Source organism: Pteropus alecto, unplaced genomic scaffold, assembly GCF_000325575.1.
Source record: "Pteropus alecto unplaced genomic scaffold, ASM32557v1 scaffold1142, whole genome shotgun sequence".
NCBI lineage: Eukaryota > Metazoa > Chordata > Mammalia > Chiroptera > Pteropodidae > Pteropus > Pteropus alecto.
The window spans coordinates 52,626-59,613 of NW_006432497.1; positions in this window are offsets into that span (position 1 = coordinate 52,626).

Below are 6,988 nucleotides of genomic sequence, written 5' to 3' on the forward strand. Positions count from 1 at the left end.
AAAAGAGTGAAAAATATGCAGTGTCATGATCCAGGGATGTACAAATGATTTATATTAGTGACGTGGAACACACTACATTTTTGTCATATTGAGATGTTTGTACATCAAGAAAGAATGAGGTAATCAGCTTAAAATTATTCTTAGAAAAAAAAGAAAGATACATGTTTTTATTTTCCCACAAAGGTTTTCCCAGATCTATGTGGGCAATGTTTTTTAGTAATAGCATAAGTATATTTTTCAATGTGGGGATATCACCTCCCTAAAATGCTCATTTAATCCTTAGAGAATTCTAAAGTAAAAAATATAATTAATCTAAATTTTGACTTCGGCGTAAATACAAACTACTCACAAATTACTCCTGAGAACACAAACACAAATGCCTTACAGTAATTTTCAGTTTTAGATGATTATATTAGTAAAATAAGTTGTAAAATCATCAATAAATAATAGAAAAATGTTTTAACGTGTTGTTTGGACATTACAAGAATTTTATTTCTTTTTTATTTCTTTTTTATTTTCTCTCTTTATCCCTCAATTTTCACTCTCCATCTCCTCCTCCTGCCTTCATACATAGGTTATACAAATATTTATGAAAGAAAGTCAGGGACAAAACAGGAATTGGGCAAATGAGCAGCACGATGAAAACAAATAAATATGTGCAATCAATTATAGAAAAATATACCAATAAGTAGTCTACTAAAGGTACTCATTACAAAATACAAGTTGCCTATTACATATAGGAGAAATTTTAGCAACATTACAACTTTAACCTTTAACTGATGTGTCTAAGATGATGCAATTGTTGAGGATTAAGAACAGTATATTTGGGCTCTGAAACCCTGTATTAAAATCCACATTTAGCACCTAGTGACAGTGTAACATTAGAAAAATAAGTTTATCTTTCTAAACTAAAGAGTAACTTTAGTTTAGACCAAATTTTCAGGCATCTCTTGTTCAACTACATGAACATGGTATAATTGCATACCAATTATTTCATTAAATTCACTAAAGTGTGTTTATTAATGAAAGTGTTTTAATTACATGTGAAAGATACATACATATGGAATATGACTTCCAAATATTATTTAACTACAAAATATCAATAGGTAGTTATAAAATCAGTTTTTCATCAAAACATTGAGCAATGAGTAAGCACCAAACCAGAAGATCAGTATTTCTTCTAGTTCTACATATGTTTAAGTTACATGACACTTAAGATATATTTAAATATCTTTCTCATGAGATTAACACCAGTTAATCCCAATATTCTGTGGTATGAGTAACTTTAAAAATATATCCTGTCATTGCATTCTAACTCTGAATGTGATAGTAAAATAATTATCTATTTGCTTAAATTCTTCTGATAATTTTGTCCATAGTAATATTCTCATAACTTTGGATTTCTCTGATTTTATCTGTAGTGCAAGAAGGTGATTTATGAATGAAGGTATATTTTAATCCAAATTATGTCCCATTAGGGCAATTATCTACTTCACTGTAGGGAACTGGAGGAAAAATAGACAGAAAATATAGGTTTCATCTACTTCATTAAAGATGCTCGTCAAAAAGGCATTTCTGTCAACTTATACTTGAGGACAGTGGAACTGATTGTATTTATGCTTAACTGATTCACGTTAAGGGACACAGGTTAGAAAACAAATATATAGATCTCAAATTTTAACAAAACACAATTATTCTGGAAAACTAAAATCAAACGAGTTCTTCAATCCTCATACAGTCAGAACACATAAATTTCCTTATACCCATGAGAACAGTATTACAAACACTAAGTTTGAGAAGAAGGAAAGCTATGATTGCAGCTACGGCATGTTGTTAAACAGCTACTAGGTGTTAGAAACTTTGGGTACATTATCTTATGTAATCTGCATAGCAACCTACAAACTAATTCAGTGTTCTTTCAGAGATGAGAAAACCGAGAACCAGCCTGATCTATTCCTTGATCAAAGTCACTCATTTAGTTACTAGCAGAGCTAGCATTTAAGGACAGATTCCTCTGTCTCCAAACCCTAAGCCATTTTCACTTGACTATATGGCAGACTCATTGTGATATGCCATAAATCTGTAAATGTTATCCATAGAAACAGCATGAAATAACATCTCCATGTGTTTGAATTGTTTTACATAAGAATTCTTTTACAGAAGCATAAGCAGAAATTATATTTAAAAGAAACTGAAGGGACTATTAGATCAGTTAGATACTTTGTAAAATAAATTTGAAATTCAGTTACATTCCTCCATTAGAAATAAAAATCATAATTTCAAAATGGTATAAACTTAGTGGTAGCTTGATAGTCAATTTTCTCTTCATTCAACAATTTTCCTAAATTTGAAATATAGCCCCTTATTTCCACTACCTTTATTCTGTTGTCTTCCATTAAGAAGATTAAATCCATTTCTAAATTAAAAAATTATTGACCCAAATATGTAGAGGCTCTATTATTATCTCTGCTATTTCTCTGGAATTTTATTATTCTATTTTTAATTCAGGTTTGTGTTAATTAGAAATATTTATCTCAGATTTAAATGTTAAAGCATATGATCCAATTTGAGATTTAAAGTCCTAACTTCTGGCATATTTTTGTAATAATGAAAAATCTCTCCTTTTACCTGTGGAAATGAACTTCTTACTCAGTTAAGATATGACATAAATATTAACCATTTGAACTCTTATGGCAGGATCTCGAGCTCTTCTTGAAATTCTCAGGGATACTCTAAGGAGAAATCACACTTTGTCTCTTCTGGGACAAAGCAATAAATAGATAACTCTGTGTGTGTGTGTGTGTGTGTGTGTGTGTGTGTGTGTGTGTGTGTGTTTATTTCCATTGTTGTCATTTGCTTGTTTTTGTAGTAAAGAGTAGTTCTAGAGCTATGAACTATATGATCAAAATGATTATGTGAATGCACTTTGGCCTCTGATATAAAATAATCATTCAGTGGAAAAAGAATTGCACTAGAACTGGAAAAGAAATTTAATGACCCAGAACATAGACTTAGCTCTGATACCAAATAGCCAAGCACCACTGGATTGACAGCTGAAATTCTCTGAAATCCAGTATCCTCTTCCTGGGAATATAACCTATTTTCTTTTCTCAAAATCCTCTAAACATATACATAATGAAATAATATAAGATAATGAAATAATATGACAAAATTTACAGTAATTCAATATAAAGATTACTATGCTTATTTAACTGTTAATGTTATACACTTCTAAGTGCTATGAGAGATATATTTAAGCTCATTAAGTATTTAATAAAAGAGATAAGATGAATACATGAATAGGAATTATTGATGGCAGAGATGGGACAGTGTCCAGGTAAGTGTAGTATTCTATGTAATAGAACATTAGAATATTAGAGTCTAGTAGAGATAAAGGTCAGAATTTGAGGTATATAGAGTCTTTTATTATTTTGTAGACCCCACATACTACACTATAGGATAGTACGCAGCTATACTTAAAAAAGTTCTTTAAAACTTGTTCTTTAAAAAGAGATAGATAGATAAATAATTAAACTCTAAATTAGAAGGTGAAGAATGTTGGTATGGAACCTGAATTTTAACAGAAGGAAAAAAAAAGGAAGGAAGGAGGGAAGGAAGATACTGATAGGCAGCTTAATTGTGAGCAAAGGGGGTCTGTTGATGAAACAAAATTGAAATGATCTATATATTCAATGCAACATTACTTCAAACTAAACAGGCATTATTTTTCTGCAGAAATTTACAAGGTAATTCTATAATTTATAAAAAAGGCAAAGGAACTAAGATAGTCAAAGCAATTTTGAAAAAATAGAATAAAGTAGGACTCATAACCTGATTTCAAGCTATATCATAAAGCTAAAATAATCAGGAAATATGGCATTGGCAAAAAAAATAGTTGTCTACACCAATGGAACAGAACAGATTCTTCAGCAGTACAGTCAAGCAATATAGTCAACTGATTTTTGACAAAGTTACTAAGGAAAATCCATGGAAGAAGGATAGTGTGTTTTTATGTACATATTATGATGCTGATTATGTAGAAGGGCTTTATGCCACACAAAAAAGAGACATTGATTGACTCATTCTTTGTACCATATATAAAAGTAGCACAGATAAAAGTTGTCTCAAAATGAATCTTTGATATTAATATGAAACCCAATGCTATAACATTTCTAGAGAAAAAGTATGACAACATATGTGAGGCCATAGGTTAGTCACAAAGTTTTGTATAAAACACACAATGCATGAACTATAGGAGCAAAAAATGATAAATTGTACTTTTATCACACTGAAAATTTGCTTTGTGAAAGACAATTTGAGGGAATTCAGAAATCGCAGACTTATATAAAGTATTTGCTAGACAGCTATTTGATAAAGAACATGAATCCAGAATATATAAAGAACCTTAAAATCTCAAAAATATGAAAACAAAAGGAAAGATAAACAATAAAAAATGGGTATAAATTTGAACAGATATTTTACAGGAGAGGATACATAGATATCAATTAAGCGTATTAAAAATATTCAACATTATTTGTGATTAAGGAAATATGATTTAAAACCACATCATCTTCTCTGCACTTAGTCCTCAGAATGAACAGAATTTTAAAAGTATAGTAATAAATGACAGTACAAAGGACTCGCAACAATGCAGAGCAATGGGCATTTTCATCCATTCTGGTAGGAAAGCAAAAGGATGCAGCTGACCCAGCAAAATCACTGTGTTATTTACCTGAGACAAAAGAAAACATACACGATGTCTACACAATGACCTGTACGCCAATGTTTATAGCAGCTCTAGTCACTATATTCTAAAACCGGAAACAGTCCAAATGTCCAGCAACTAGTGAATGGATAAACAAAACTGGTGCAACTTTAAGATGGAATACTATCCAGCATTTAAGAAGAACCAATGCTGATATGTTCAAAGACAAGGATGACTCTCAAATACATCCTGCTTAGTGAAAGGCACAAAACTCCAAAAGTTGCATACGATATTATATCAATTCTATCACCTTCTGGACTAGCAAAGTTGTGACAATGGAGAACACATCTGATACATGTGATTTTGTCAGAACTGGGGAGTAAAAGGAGTTGACTGACTACGAAGTGGTTAAGAGGAGACTTTATAAGGTGACAAAAATTTTCAGTAATGTGATTGTGTTTACACAATCATATATGTCTATTAAAATTCCTACTTCTGACACTAATAAATGGTAAATTTTCTGTATTTATATTGAAACTCAATGACCCCAACTTTAAAAAAAAAAACAAACCTTTACCTAAATTAATCATTGCTTCAGAATAAGGTTATCTTTACAGGGGAGATGATGACTCGAAAACAGAATAAGGGAGGATTCTGGGGTACTCTCGTGTTATTATGATGGTCTTAAAATATTATTGTATGGCCACTTTAGTTCTCAGGGCTAAGCTTGCTTCAGGAGTACTTTCTACCTGCTGTTTCTTATGTCTAAACAGTTCTTGCCAGCCGGAGGCATACTGTGCACTTTAGACATTAGATATTGCTGCAATAGTTCTTTCTGAATTACTTGCCTATATCTTCCAGAAGCTACCTCCCTGCTGACGCTTTCCTTCCGAGTGTTCCTGCCCTACTCAAGTGACATTCTCCTCTGCATTTTTTCAATCCAGGTGAAGGCCTGTTGTTTTCAGGGAAAGTATGTGTTGCATATTCCTGAGATCCTGAGTGATTTATAACAGTGTATCATTTTCTCACAGTCCTTTTTTAATAATCTGATTGAGCCTGTGTAAGGGTGGGGAACTTCTGGAAAACTAATGAAAAATAAAAATTTTACTGGGCCACCTGTCTATCAATGTTAAATTTTTCTCTTTTGGCCTAGGTGCGTCTGTGCATGTGCTTATTGTTTGTGTAACTATCTATCGATTGATCAATTCATTGATAGATGTTTTTTATTTAGTCTGACTAAACCTTGCATTGGTTTAGTCGAAATTGGTTTTGACGAAATAACAAGACTTATAAAGTCCTACAGAGCTTTAAACTTGGAATATTTCTTCCACATTTCTATAGCATTTGGGGGAATTTTCTTATAACTTGTCATTTATAATTACTAATAATAATCTTTTAATAAACTGAAATATATATCATATTCATTTAAACAATAGCAGCGTAAAAGTGCAATGAATTTGATTGACTATAAATGCATCTGTTAGATTCTGCAAGATATTGTGGTTTCACGTTATCGTACTATATCATATTTATGGATTGTTGCAATATAAAATGGCTTATTTTGCCAGGATGAGGACATTGGTTCTCGGAGAAGTTAGTGCCAAGCCAGTGTCAGAGCTATGATATGAGTATGTCTCAAATATAATTACTTACCTACTGTCAAAACATATGTGTTTTTTCCTTAAGGCATCACTTAAAACCAGACAAATAATTTTATTCACTTTATAAATATCAATACATAGTACATTACTCCAGAATCATTTACTTTTTTGTTATTGAGTAATCATCATGTTGCCTTTTTGACCAGGAAGGTAATTGGGACATATTCCCTTTTGGGCGTCTTCTATGGGTTTCAACAAAGTTGAGTAAGTGGATGTAGGCAATCTAAGCAAACCACATTCATAATGTGCCTAAACATGCATTTGCTGTCCTATAGGTAAGAGAAATTTTCAGATCATTTTTGGAATATTTTAGGAGACAAGACCTAAAATATCAAGGTCAATAGTACACAACTCTTTAGTTGTGTCCTATTCCATAGGCGAACTCATCACAATGTGATTTATGCAGTCTGCCAAGGAATTGAAAAACAATTCTTCCTCGAATAAGACAAAAATAATTGAAAATATTGTATTTATGTTTGTGGGAGTAATGAGAATGCTCCTAATAGAGTGTATGTTTGCATTTTCTTAATGAAAGAAGGCAGACCGACTCAAAATAAAACCATCAGGAAATTTGTCAGTAGAGGGCAAGAAAACATTTGACCTATGCAACTATCTGGGGGCT